We start from the raw sequence: 15,875 nt of genomic DNA, 5'->3' as shown, positions 1-15,875 counted from the left end.
GTAAATGAAAAAAAAGAAAAAGAGAAACAAAAGGGAATAAGTTAGTACTGTAATAAAATTATAACAGTTCCTAGCTACATTATATCTACCCTACATGCTTTTGTTCCTACCCAAACATGATTTAATCCATATGCTTTTTGTCGCAATAAATCCTAAGCTCATATATTTCTATTTTGCATGCTTGGAATAATAAAATAAAAGCAGGAAATAAAGCAACAAGTATAATAGGGTTTGTATGTGGTTTTAGGGTAAGCTCTAATCTCGCACCGCAACAAGGTTTGCTTCTATAAAACGGACCTAAGTTTTCCTTACCGGTGCCCCCTTGGGCTTGCCAAATCCTTGATCCTAAGCCCATCACATGCTTATGCAGGCTGAATTAAACTCGAGATGATACATTCCCTTATGCCTATACGAGGAATAAATTTCTACTAAGGCATAATGTATATGAACCCCAAAGGCTAATTGCTAGGCCCATACGAAGAATAAATTCTCATGAAGGCGTCGCTTTCACCTCTTCTTAAAAAGGCTTTAGAGATGGAGTATATTGTTTGGAAAATTTTTGAAAAATCTAAAAAACAACGAGAGAAAACATCAATATAACTATTTATTTGAAAAATATAATCAAAGGTAAATAAAATGAAGAAAAAATAAATTAACATTTAAACTTACAATTTTTGCCTAAGAAGATAACTGATAACCAATTTAGGCCTGACTCTTTTATGTAGAGTCACCAAGCTATCGTAACGATCCTTTGGGTGGTCCCGGGTTCCCTCCTTGACTTGGAATGTGTGATGGAGCTGCCACCAATAATTTTTGAAATAGGTGGATCAGACACCTCAAACTTACCATTTACTGGATCTTTGTCTTACTAGAGATGTGTTGCAACACTTTGAATTTTGGGTTAGGTGTTTTGGGTTTTTTTATTTCAGGCTTCGAATAAAACCCATAGTTGTAGAAAGCCTTGACCCAAGAATAAGTGAATTTGTGCTTGGATTGGACCAATAGTGGATAAAAAGGTGTTTTTCTAATTTAGGAACAAACTCATGAGGACCAATAGAACAATTTCATCACTTAAGATTTCAAAAGATGAAATCTTTGATGTGATGTTATCAACTTGTTTCATTCTCTTTTTTCCTTGCTCTTCCTTGTATTCTTCATTTTCCTCAATTTTTTCATTCATCATCTCCAAGAACCAAGTAAAGATTGGAGCTTGATAACCAGTAATCCAATGAATTTTAGTAAATTTAAGAATCAAATCCAACATCTTTAGAGCTTCCAGTTGAGCCCACAAAATTAAGCTTTGGCCAAAGTTTTCCATAAGGGTTTAGTGTGGGTTTTAGCAACCTTGTGGAATCAGTCCATTTTGGAGGATTTAGCCCACAAATTAAGCTTTGGCCAAAGTTTTCCATAAGGGTTTAGTGTGGGTTTTAGCAACCTTGTGGAATCAGTCCATTTTGGAGGATTTTAAGTCTTATAAATGGTTTGTAATCTCTTCTAAGCTTTTAAAACAAGTTAGTAACACAAGTGTTTGATTCTTGTCTAGTTAGGGAAGTGAGAGAGTCCTCTCAAGCTAATGGAAAGGAGAGGCTTACCTTGGGTTAAACTTTGAGCCTTTCTAATAGTTTAGGGATCAAAGGTAACTCACTTCAGATTCAACTATACCATATGTAGGTCAATTAAAAGTGTTTAGTAGGTTACATGAGTAATTTGCATTTTCATGGTAAAAAATAGAAATTTGTATTTCCATCATGTTTATAACCTCTTTATGATCCCTTTAATCATAAATATGACATTAAAAACATTTGGAAACCCTTAATAGGGCTTTTAGAGTAAAATAGTTACACTTTTCCCAAACAAGACAATATCGAGCAAGGGAATCAGTACTGGAACAAAATTACCGATATTATTCTTAAAACAAAGAGTAAATTCAGCAAGGAGTATTGATACCCATTCATAGAGTACTGATATTCCAGGGTTGGTCTCGATACCTATCGTGTGGAAATTTTGGTAATGATACCTAGGGTTATATCGATACCAGTACAGATACTCTGTATAGGGGTAATAATAATTAGTGAATTATCAAAACATCGAAGCTAAAAATGATATCGATACCAGGGGTCGGTATCGATACTCACAAGTCAGTACCAAATGAAGGCTTAGTATCAGTACCCACATACAATTTTGGGCGAAGAACTCATGAATTTTAAGAGAAGGATTTAGGGGTCCAATTTCTACCAGAATGCTACAAAATAAAACTACAAGTGAGAATATTAAATTAACTCAAAATAGTTAGAAAGAACAATATCTAGGATGAAATAAAACTAGCCTTGTTTGACGCTTGGGAAACAACCAGAACACCTGAGTTACTCTAGCAGATATAGTTGTACATTCAGATATCCTAGTCATTACTAAGGAACTTATCACCGACTGGGTAAAGATGCCCCAAGACTCGACGGAGTGAGTTAGTTGGGTGTACATTTCTGATGCAGATTCCATATCTTACCCAGAGTACCTTCGGATATTCAGCCATACTAGAGGGGTGCGCGAGCTCTGAGATACAGAATCCCTCAGCTGCACCATGATGTCTGCCACAATATAGTAGACCAATATCTTTTATGCTATTTACCTGTGCCATCAACTAGCATATTTAATGAACACATACATTATAATATAGTTTTTAATGAGGCACTAAGCTCGGAAGCTCAACGTTTAGAATGTGTTTCTATGTATAGGTTAGGAGACCTTTGGTGGGGAGTTATCATCATTAGACACTCCAATGCAGTAGACCATAACAACCGAGTATTTCAAAGTATGTCTTGAGTAACTTTCAGAGGGCATATACTATTATGGACTCTTTTATATTCAATTATAACTTTTGATTTAACTTAGTATTGTATTATTTTGAATACTTTGAGAGCTCCCCATACTTGTAAACTCAATTGTTTTGATTTTTATTATTATTTATGTGGGTGATTTTACCGTACAATTGACATTAAGTTATTTTAAAAGAAACTTTTTGGGTTAGCCACTTCAGTGGTCCCCTGTGACATTGTGATCAAGTGATCTTCGAGTCATAATGGATTATGATGTTACATTTAATGGTATAAGATCATTAGGTTTATTCAGTTCTAGGACCCGCAAGTTAGAGTCTTTTAGTGTCTGTAAGTGTATGTTCCTCTAGAGTGTCAATAGTACTTTTAAGACTAGTATGACAAAAATAACCCATGTTTTTTCCCATTTCAGATGGAAAACGATCCAACCCACAGTTAAGATGGTAGGGTAGAGAGTCATGCTTCCCTAGTAGTAGATTTCATGGATGAGTTCATCTCGGATTCAGATCAGCAGAATACCCCAGTGGATCTGATAGTTAAGGAGACGATTTTCTTTAGAGACCTCACCTCAGTACTTAGAAAAATTGCTAGATCCCTACCAATACTTAAGCTACACCACTTCCCCACCAGTACCTCCACCGGTACCCCCCAGATCAACCATCAATAGTTTCACTATAGCCCTCTGTGGAGAGGCTCCGTAGATATAGGACGATTGAGTTCTTTTGTTTAAGGGATGATGATCCCATAGTAGCCAACTAGTGGCTCAGAGAGACCCTTTGCACCCTTAGAAAAATGTATATCACCCTTAAGGGTAGACTTGATTTCATCACCACCTACTTAAGGGTGACGCTATAGATTAATGAGAGACTATCATGCTAGCACTAGAGCTAGAAAGGCCGACATAAGAGATGTTCCTTTATGAGTTTCGACAGAAGTACATTGGTAAAACTCACACTGATGATCTGAGGGAGCAATTTTTATATTTTGTCAAGGGGGATCGGGCAGTGATGGGGTACGAATGCGAGTTCCTCAAAATGAGTAGGTACATACCCGAGTTGATCTCCACATAGGAGCATTATTCCCGTAGGTTCAGGGAGGGCCTACACCTCGATATCCTCTCACACCTTGTAGCCGACCCTCCCTAAGTTTTTGCTGAGTTATCCCGCCAGGATAAGGTGATTGAGAGGGTTTTGAGTAGAAGGGCTAGACAAGCTTCCATGATCAAGCAGTAATCCAAGAGGTTTATTGAGATAGCTGGATCATCACATACTCCAACTAAGAGGGCTAGAATTTGTCGAGGTTTAGTGAAACTCACAATTTCACATATGAGGAGGACTAGGCAGAGCTCTAATTGAGGAGACATATATGATTTTAGGAGGAGACCCTTGACACTATATTTAGGAGCTAGTACTGGCAGGTCTACTAGAGGCTTAACTTACCCTATTTTTTTATCAATGCGGGAATAGGCATTAGGGACATGCCAACAAGGATCAATGGGTTACTATAGTTACGGCTTCTTGGATCACTTTTCTCGTGATTATCCAGGTGTTTTGGGAGTAACTCCAGTGATGACTCAGAGAATAACCTCATCTGTACAGAGAGGACAAGGTATAGCGATGGGTGGTAGTACAGTGTTTGAACAACAAAGGAGAGGGGCGATCAGGTCAGCGGTCGATACAGAGCTGAGACTAGCCTCCAGACAATATGTAGTGAAGCTCGTGAGTGTGATGTGGCAGATGTGATGTAAGGTACTTTCATAATATTTTCCATTCCAGTTACCGCATTTATAGACCCTGGTTCCACCCTTTCCTACTTATGCTCCAACCTAGTTCAGGAAATAGGAATCCCATCAGAAGACGTAGAGATATGAGTTCATGTGTAAGCCATCTAGGTCTTGATGTCCTTGTGGACAAAATTCATAGACGATGCTTGGTAGAGATCCAATGATAGACTTTCTCAGCGGATTTAATAGAGTTGTCATTCTGAGAGTTTTACATGATCCTAGGCATGGATTGGTTGTCCAAACATGACTCTAGGTTAAAGAGTTAAGCCAGAAAACTCAAGCACAAAATGGACGATGGTACGAAGGTAATAATAACTAGTGAGAAATCAGGTCAGCCAAGGATATTGTCAGCCATAAAAGCCCATCGGATGATTTATCGAGGTTGTAAGGCTTTATTGGCTCATGTGGTTTATACTCAAATTTCAGTTCCAATAATCGTAGGAATCTGAGCAATGCGAGATTTCTCTGATGTGTTTCTAGAGGAGTTACCAGGTCTACCACCCGATCGCGAGTTAGATTTTTGCATTAAGGTAATGCCAGGTTTAGCTCTAGTGTCCATTGCTTCCTACTGCATGGCACCGATAGAGTTAAAAGAGTTAAAGGCTCAGATTCAGGAGTTGTTAGAGAAAGGGTTTCATCCGGTTGAGCATTTCACCATGGGGAGCATCAGTCTTGTTCGTCAAGAAGAAAGACGGGTCAATGAGATTGTGCATCGACTATAGATAGTTAAAACAAGTTAACCATCAAGAACCGTTACTCGCTCCCATGGATAGACGATCTCTTTAACCAACTTAGAGGAGCGTATGTGTTCTCAAAAATCAACTTGAGGTCAAGGTATTACCAATTGAAAGTAAAGGATGCCGATGTAGCGAAAACAACTTTAGGAAAAAGGTACAATCATTATGAGTTCCTAGTAATGTTGTTTAGACTCACCAATACCCCGATGATATTCATGGACTTGATGAACCAAGTGTTTCACCCTTACCTAGATCTGTTTGTGATGGTGTTTATAGACGACATCCTAGTGTATTCCCGTTCAGAAGAGGAGCATGATCAATACCTCCATCTTGTTCTCTAGACCCTCTAAGACCGTCAGTTGTATGCTAAGTTTGGGAAGTGTGAGTTTTGACTCTCAGAGATAGCATTTCTGGGACATGGTGTGTCAGCAGATGACATCATAGTGGACACTCTGAAGATTCAGCCATAGTCCAGTGGGAACCTACTAAGAATCTATCAAGTGTGCATAACTTTCTAGTTTTGGTTGAGCACTATCGTTGTTTTTTAAGGGCTTTTTTATAATAGCTGCCCCGTTAACCAAATTCCCTTATAAGGGAAAAATGGTATCGATACCAGTTCTGATACTCTCCACAGGGGTAACAATACTCCGCGAATTATTAAAACATCAAAGCTAAAAATGGTATTGATATCAAGGGTCGTGTTGATACTCACAGGTCAATACCAATAATGAATGCTTAGTATCGATGCCCACATACAATTTTGGAAACATAACTCAAGAATTTTAAGATAAGGTTTTAGGGGTACCATTTCTACTAGAATGCTACGAAATAAAACTACAAGTGAGAACATTAAATTAACTCAAAACAGTTAGAAACAACAATGGCTAGGATGAAATAAAACTAGCCTTGTTTGACGCTTGGGACACAATTAGGACACCTGAGTTACTCTAGTATATACAGTCGTACACTCGGATATCCTATTTAGTGATAAGGCACTTATTGACAACTAGGTGCAGATGCCCCAAGACTCGACAGAGTGAGTTGGTCGGGTGTACATTTCCGATGCAGATTTCAGATCTCACCAAGAGTAAATTCATGTTTTTAGGAAGACTAGAGGGGTGCGTGAGCTCTGAGATACAAAATCTCTCAGCCACACCATGATGTCCACCACAGTATAGTATACCAATATCTTTTATGCTCTTTATCTATTCCATCAACTAGATATTTAATAAAACTTATAGTGTAGTACAATTTTTAGTGAGCCACTGAGCTCGTAAGCTTAGGGTTTGAAATGTGTTTTTGTGTTTAGGTTAGGAGACCGTTCGTGGGGAGTTATCGTCATCCGACACTCCAGTGCATCAAACCAGAGTTTTCGAGTATTTCAGAGTATGTCTTGAGGCACTTTTAGAGGGCATATACTATTATGAACCCTTGTATATTCAGTTATAACTCTTGATTTAACTCATTATTTTATTATTTGAATACTTTAGGAGCTCCCTCATAAACTCGTAAACTCAGTTGTTTTGATTTTCAATATATTTCTAAGGGTGATTTTACTGTACAATTGACATTCAATAATTTTAAAAGAAATTTTTTATTTTTCCACTTAGGTGGTCTCGTATCACATCGTGATCCAGTGATCTTTGGGTAAAAGTAGATTAGAGTGTTATATGTTTATGATTTCGGAGCCATTTATTATCGGGGAAGGATGATCACCCCCGAATCACCCTTTCGATGCCATTCAATTACTTGTTGCTTTAATCACAAAATTTAAAAGTTTAAATAAAAATTTAAAATCGATCCAAACTTTTTACCTTTGATGAACTTTGAATTTTAAATTGGATCCCCTTTAAACAATAAAATTAGAGTTAAAAAAGATAATGATAATAATAAAAAAATAAATAAGTAATAATAAATAAAATAACTATAAAAAATAAGAAATAAATTAGGGCACCAATTTACAAAGAAATAAATATAGAAAAGGTCTAAATTAAATTAAACCAAAATTTGGCGTCCAAATTAAAGCAAGTGATCGAATTGAATTACACTTCAAAGGTTGGGGAAGAGCATAATTTTGTTTTCTCTCATCGGTGAAAAAACAATACGAGCTAAGTGATACTCCCTTATTTTTTTGTTTATTTTTGTGACTTTAGTGCTCAAAAAAGCATTTCATTTGCTAATTTTTCCTCGTTTCATGCAGGACCCTTTATTGCCATGGATCAATTTTCTTTCTAAAAAACCTTGGGGTTTGATGAGGAGAAAATCTCTCTTTTTCCTCATTTTGGTTCGGTGCATATTTTGGGTTTTCTCTTTTGTTTTAATTGGGGTTTGACTTGTTGTTGTTTGTGATGATTTTCTTATGTCTTGGTTCTTGATACAATATTATTGCCATCTTTATTTTGACCCTACTTTTCATGTTATTCTCTTGCTATTTCTGTTTGTTATTTGGGTATTTTTGGAATTATTGGAGATCATTACCATGATTTCTGGCGAGTGGGTTCTATTTCGCCAGCACGTGGTCCTCACGCGTCGGTCATTAGTTGACTGTTGGTATTTTAGTACGATCTGGGTTTAATAATGGTTGTTGGATCATCATATAGATCCAACAACGCTTGTGTGACTACGTTTATCCTTTAAAATTTAGGGTTTAAAAACCCTAATATGCCTCAATCTTTGGCCGTTGATTCTTGCTCCCATCCAATGGTTTTGATGATTGCAACACATGGCTTAATGATAAAACCCTAATGGGCTCTTCACTGATGGGCATGAAGGATGGGTCTGTTGGGTCAGACATGCTTATCCTTTAGGTTCTCCCATCCTGGAGCTTTTCTTGACTTGGACCACTCGATCCAATTGCTTGTTCACTAGGTCAGGTGAACTTGTTGGGCTTCCCTAACTTGGACTTCTTGGAATACCGTGACTTAAATACTTAATTTGGACCTTGGACCAAAATAATAATAATAATAATAATTATTATTATTATTATTATTATTATTATTAATTAATAATAAATATATAATATTTAAAAAAAAGACTATATTTTTTACTAATACCAAGCCCTCCATTTGAACCCATCTTCTTGCAGGTACAATTTCAACAATTCCAAATACAATTTCAATTCTCTCATTATCCAATTCAAAGAATATATCACATAACCAATTCCAATTCCACAATTTAATCACTAAAATGAATTCTTTTAGAATTAATCTCAACATTTTCAATTTATTCAAAATAGTCCCTTGTCATTTCAACTTCAATTTCAAGCATCTAATATCAAATTTATATATTCCAACAATGTATTTACACAATACACATCAAATTCAAATCAATTTTCACTTCAAACCCAATATTCTTACATTATGTGATTTGGTCTTTAAAACTTTACAAATTTCCAAATTGGTCCAAACAACATTATAAAACTTGTAGAATCATTCATTCATCATTTTTAACTCTTGTATAATTTTTCAATAATTTTTCCTTAATTTTTTCTGTTAGCCCTAATTCCAATGGTCACTTTGGCATTGTTTTTTAACTTGATTCAAGCATGAATTCATCTTCTACACATCATTACAAGCTTTCACAATCAATTCCATATGAATTTCAATTTAACTATAATTTTCCATAAAAACCCTAAGTGGCCAAACCTTTATTTAACAATTTTTAATTGATTTTTATCACTTTTCAAGCATGAAAATGATTCAACAACATCAAATACATCATAATCCATCTTTAAAACATTAAATGTTAACCTCCCCTTATCCAACCAATTCAAGCACTTAGGTTTTCAAGCAAGGAAAACATGAACAAATGGTACCAAATGATAGAGAATGTCATGTAGGAAAATTTTGTATTTCATGAGTTCATCCAAAATCCAACTAAATTAGTTTGAAAATTGAAAAGAAAATTTTTTCCTTACCTTTGGTATAGCTCACGACATGAAAGAAAAAAGTGTGAAGGAGTCTTGAATTTTCCAAACAAAATATCTAAGCCATTTTGTCATTTTTAATGATAAAGTGAATTGAAATCTCATGTAATTTATTATGTCACTTGTCTATTTTATTCAAAATGAGGCCAAAGATGAACCAACTCATTCAAAATTTTGAACTTTGCCCTTGTACTTTTTCAAAATTTCAAACTTGCCATTTTTCATCAAACAATCTTGATTTAACATGGAAAATCAACTCAAATTCAAAGGTCCATATTAAATCCTTCCATATTAAGGCATGGAAATGACATTATTAACCTTCATCTACCATCATGCAAAATATCTCAAAATCTGATTCAATCTGATTATACAAATTTTTTCGAAATTTAACACTTTATAGCTTTTAATACAAATCCGTATGAAAATTTGAGTGACAAGACAATGCCATTCTTGAAATAAACTATTCATTTATGGGACTAAAATACATAATTTTTTAAAATTAAAATTTAGTTTTTAAACTTTTGCTAAGTTTATACTTTGACCACTAAACTTTCAATTTATTCATTTTGGTCACTAGCCAAAGTTTTGGTATTAAAATTCTCCCTATGAAAAAAAAACTCTTCTTTGAATTTTCTGTACATACCTGATTCAAAAAGATAAGGAGACTACTTCCTCATGTATTTCTCTCTCCCTATATAACTTCCTCGACTTTATGGTTTCTCGAAAGAACCTTAACCAGTGGTATCATCTTGTTCCTCAATTATTCGATTCCATATTCTAATATCTTTATCAGTTATTCCTCATAAGTTAAATCCGACAAAATCCCAATCTCTTCCATTGTGATAACATGTGAAGGATCTGAACGATACCTTCGAAGCACGATATACATTATGATTTATGTCCATTTTCATAGGTAAAGCCAACTGACAAGCCACTAAACCAACTCTTTCGTGATTTCTTAAGGACCAATAAAACTCAGACTTAATTTCTCTTTTCGTCCAAATCACATTACCTTTTTCCATGGTGATACTCTAAGAAATGGCTTATCACTAACCTGATATTCAATTTCTTTTCTTTTCAAGTTTGAATAAAATTTCTATTGATCGATTGCAATCTTAAGATATTCTTGAATAATCTTTTCTTTATCTTTAACCCATTGATTAGATCAGGGTCGACTATGTCTTAATCCTTAAGCTCATACCAATTCAAAGGCATTTGACATTTTCTTCCATATAAGACTTCATAGGGAGATATCTTAATACTCACTTGATAATTGTTGTTATAAGAAATTTCAGCCAAAAAGTAAATACTTTTTTCTCCGAACCTTTAAATTCAATCACAAATTCCATTAACATGTCTTCCAAAATCTTGAAATAAATCTTAGATCTCTGTTATATACTATCGAGATAGGCATTCCATATAGTCAAACAATCTATTTAGTGTACAATTCATCATACTTATCCATAGAGTAGTCAATTTGAATTAGAATGAAGTATACATACTTGGTCAATCTATCTACAATAACCTAGATAAATCCATTTTTTACATATCAAAGGTAATCTTGTAACAAAATCCATTGTAACTCTTTCCCATTCCCAATGATGAATGAAAATCGGTTTCCATAAACTTGAGGGCAGTTGATGATATGATTTAACTTACTGACATGTCAAGCATTTAGAACCAAACTTAGTTATAGCCCCTTTTTAAGCTTGGCCACTAATGTTGGCTTTTTAAGTCATGATATATCATGTTTCTTCCCGGATGTATAATTAAGGGACTATAATGCGATTTAGAGATAAGTTCTTTCTTTAATTTCCTTATCATTTGAAAATAAACTTTCCTTAATAGAATAAACATCCATCAAGCTTAACTTCAAAGTCTTTAGTTTCACCTTTTTCTACTTGTTCAATATTTGACATGCACTTCTCATTCTTTCTTTAAATATCATTTATTTGATCCAATAGTGTGCACTTCATTCTCAATTCTACGATTAATACACTATCTTATTTCACTGATAATCGTGCATCTAAAACTCTTAAGACAAAAATGTTTTTTGCCTTAACGCATTGACTACCATGTTAGCTTTCCCTGGATGGTAGTTGATAGCCAACTTATAATCTTTAAGACGTCTGGTCCATCTCCTTTGTCTCAAGCTTGAATCATTCTTAGTTAAAAGATACTTTAAACTTTTGTGATCAATGTAGACATAGCATCATTCACTATATAGGTAATGACACCATATTTTTTGAGGAAATACAACTGATGCCAATTCTAATTCATAAGTAGGACAATTCCTCTCAAGCATCTTAAGTTACCTCGAAGCGTGAGCTATAAAATTTCTTCTTGCATTAGAACGTATCTCAAACCATTATGAAACGTGTCACTATAAATCAGTTAATCATTTCCAGATTCTGGTCGTACTAGCACTAGGGATTCTGTTAATATCTTTCTGTAAAGCCTCGGAGCTTTCTTCGCATCTATCTATCCAAACAAATGGTACATCCTTTCTCAATTACTTGGTAAGTAGGGAAGCAGACATTAAGAAGTTCTTGAACAACCTTTGATAAAAACCAGCAAGTCTGAAGAAACTTTGAACCTCATGAACATTCTTTAGAGATTTCCATTCAACAATTGACATAGGTCACCCTAGCTCTAACGGATTATGTTGTTGAACATAAGGTTGCCCTTTGACTATTTCGATCTAGGAAGGAAACAAGGATCCCTGCAAAAGCAATATAGATCGAACATAACTGTTAAGTGGTTGTAAAAAATAGAAATAAAGAGTTGGTTGCAAAAGATATAGATAAGATGATGATATATTTGAAAGGTTATGATGAAGAAGGAAATGAAAGTAGAATTATGATGATGATGATGGAAATAATATCTCAAAGATGACTTAAAGAAGAACTAATGTTAAAGAAAAAAAGGCTGAAACTTTATATGCTTCTTTAAGGGATGGTAATAAGGACTTTGACCCACTATCTATAACAGAGATAGGAACAGTATTAGGTGGAAAAAGAGAAACTTTCACAAATATTTCGTAAATAAAGGTTGTATGTTGTATGTATACAAATGAAATGCTAAGGCTTATAATAAGCCTTAGGTACCTAGGATACATTGTACTTTGATGTGTACATAAAGTATTTAATGAATGAACATTCATAGATGAATGTTCATCCTTCATATAGATATAATGCACGCCTAACATGAACAAAGATAAAGCCTTGAATGAGTGCATGTTCATCCCTAAATGGAATAAATCTTCTTTAGATAGAATACTTTCCCCTTGTGTGCACATGTTGTTTCATCTCCTTACGTGAATTTAAAGAATGTATCCACTTTGGTTTGACTCCCTTTGCAATGCATGTACCATGTGTGAGCGTAACTCATCGGCCCCTTCATGCATTTGGTACATGAATGTAGTTACATTAATACAATTCATCCTCCATACCATTCATGAATAATGACATTCATTTCCCCTTAGATGTAAACATGACTTCTCTGTTGACTTTGATGATTGTATATCTTTATTTTGAATGCCTAAATTATTTATATGGCTGAATGGTGCACTTCACTTGGTTTTTTCCATTTTAATATGCTCACTTTATCCTTCTTTAATGTGCTCACGTCCAATGGTGATGAATTGTTGTAAATCCCATATTAGATTCCAGATTGTACTATCTTTGGTAATCTGGACATATCTCAAGTCCCTGATGTTAGATTGATGCAATTCAAAGTGAGTTTGAAAAAAGATATATCGAATTAAAAGTAAAGATGACTTCATAACCCAAATATGCTTGGAACCAACTCAAAAATGGCTCATAATCTAACTGACGTGAACTGTACCCTGGATTAATATGTTCACATTATGCACCTTTAATATGTTCATTTTAGTATTTCCAACCACTCTCCAACTAAATTAAGCTTCTATTCATCTCATTCAAATAATTTTTGAGATCTATTAAGCCCCTTGAGCTAAGTGAGCTAGCATGGCACCTTTATGAGCTAACATGAGCTACCAAAACTTGCATTTTAAATCCATGAGCTCTCATAAGTTGGCTTAGCTTCCAATGTACCTATGCAAAGCATAAAAACCAATGATTAAATATATAATAAGCTAAGAATAACAAATATTCATGTTGTCACATATCTAATAAGCTAAGATAAGCTAATACTGAATGCATGAGCTAACAATACTATGACATATGATTAAGTATAGATACAAATATGCATGAACATCATAAAGTATGAAATAAATGGATAACATATGAATAATCATCATAGTATAATGTGTCTAAAGCATATTTTTGTCATATATAATGCATAAATGAGTAAGTAAGCAATGGATTAAGGAAGAACTACCTTAGAATCAACTTGGAAGAACTTCAAAGTTCTGAGCTTGTTCAGTTTGAATTTGGTGCTTGAGGATCACATCATCCCCCTTCTTTAAGGTGACTTGTCGCCAAATTGAAGCTTGGTACATAAGGGAACAAATTTGAGCTCCGTTAGACTGGAAATTCTTTCATTCTCATCTTGCTCCATTCTCTTGAAATGTGTCACACATTTGATACTTTGCATTTGAATCATCAATCTAAAAACTAAAGAAAAATTAGAATTAGATAACTTGAATTCAAAGAAATTGAATGGGTCAAATTCATTAATGAACAAATTTAGATATTAATGGGACCCTTTGAATCTTCAAATGAAAAATCCTTTGGAGCTTCAATGGACATATTTGAATAATCAATTTGCAATGGTGTAACCTTTGGAATAACTTGCAAATCATATGAAAGAAAAAGAGGAAAAAATTGGTTAGTGAAAAAAATATTTCTCCTCACATTCCTCTCGAATTTTCTCTTATCGACACTTTTCCCTTTCAACACATTCATTTTTAACTTCAACTTCATTCTCATTATGTTTTTTAAATCTCTCAATTTAATTTTCAACTAATTCAATTGTATTGTCATGCAAAATCTCTTTTTCAACTCCAAATACTTTTGTTTTCTCACAATGTTCTTCTTGCATAGCATTGAACCTAGACTTAATATGTTGTTAATATTGAAGCACTCGGTGTGATAGTAATGGTACAAATGTGACTCCTCTTCTCCCATGGATGAATAAATATTGATTTAAGAACCCATCATAAGTGGCTCTTTTGTCGAATTGCCACAATCTTCTAACTAGTAAATGAGTTGTGCTCATCGAGACTACATCCCAAAGAACTTCATCCTCATACTTGCCAATGGAAACGAGTCTAACACTTGTTGAGTAATAGAAATCTCATCATCATTAAGCCATTGTACTTCATCCGGATCCGGATGATGCATAGTATTTAAGCCCAATTTGTGCACTATGAGTGTACTTGCAAGGTTGGTGTAACTTCCACTATCAATGATAATATGGAAAACTTTACTATTCGTACTCCATTGATTCAGAATATGAAACATTAAGTGACATGATTACTGATTAAAACATGAAAATATGACTTTACCAAATTCACACAATCAAAACCTCACGATCACTCCAAACAAAATTGATGACACTCAAATTCTAGTGTTTTCACTTAGGAGTATGAATAGACTTTTTTGATTCCGCTTTTGATATCTCTTACTCGTTTTCCTTTCTCCACTTGTTCCTTTTTTATAAAGTTCTTAAAAGAACTAACTTGAGATTTTTTTCAAGTGTTATAGGTGTTGGCTAAAATGATTTTTAGTTTAGAGAAAGTATAAAGAAAAAAATGATGAAGGGTGTGCTTAGAAAAGAAATAAAAGAAAGAATGGTCACTTACTTAGCAAAGATTCTCACCATCTTCGTAAAAGAAACAATCAAAGGTCTTGAAGACTTCTTCAAGCTCGATTCGAATGATTTCACATTTCTTTGTACTTTGTTATCATTGTTTCCTTTCTTTTTCTTCACATAAAATTCCCTTTGATGAATGAAACTTTTCTTGTTGATTTCTTCACTTTTCCTCTTGATGCTTCTTTTTTTATGTTTTCCTTTTGTTGAATAGATAAATATTGATTTTTCTTGTTCTTGTTGCAATCGACCTTAGCTCTAATTACCGCATGACATAGATCACCCTAGCTCCATGTTGTTGAAGATGAGGTTACCCTTTGATTGTTTCGATCTAGGAAGGCAAAAATGATCCATGCACAAGTAAGATAGGTCAAATAGAATGGTTAAATGGAAGTAAATGAATTGGAAATAAACATTTACTTTTTATTGAACGAATCAATATGTACTTTTCAATTCTATATAAACCATGGCCCAATGTATGATAAATTATAATGCATGGTACGTGAGTCAGACGAGTGTGCACAATATATAGTTTTACTACCAGTAATAGATTCCACTTTTAGCGCCAATCATATGTATAGGTACTGTAGAACACAACAACACTATAATAGTAATTAGTAATCAAATATGGTATCTCACAACTTCAAAAAGTTTTGAAAACCATAATACACATATAGTGCCATTAAAATGCACATGAATGTACTAGTTCAATAATCAATAATCACTCCACCTCATGGCATGCCAATTGTACCAATAACTCTCATTGCACATAAAATGGGCTTTTATCAAAATCATATACCATT

Source organism: Hibiscus syriacus, unplaced genomic scaffold (assembly GCF_006381635.1).
Source record: "Hibiscus syriacus cultivar Baekdansim isolate YM2019G1 unplaced genomic scaffold, ASM638163v2 tig00111837_pilon, whole genome shotgun sequence".
NCBI classification, from domain to species: Eukaryota; Viridiplantae; Streptophyta; class Magnoliopsida; order Malvales; family Malvaceae; genus Hibiscus; species Hibiscus syriacus.
The sequence above is the reverse complement of the archived record's forward strand: the minus strand, read 5'-3'. Positions refer to the sequence as shown.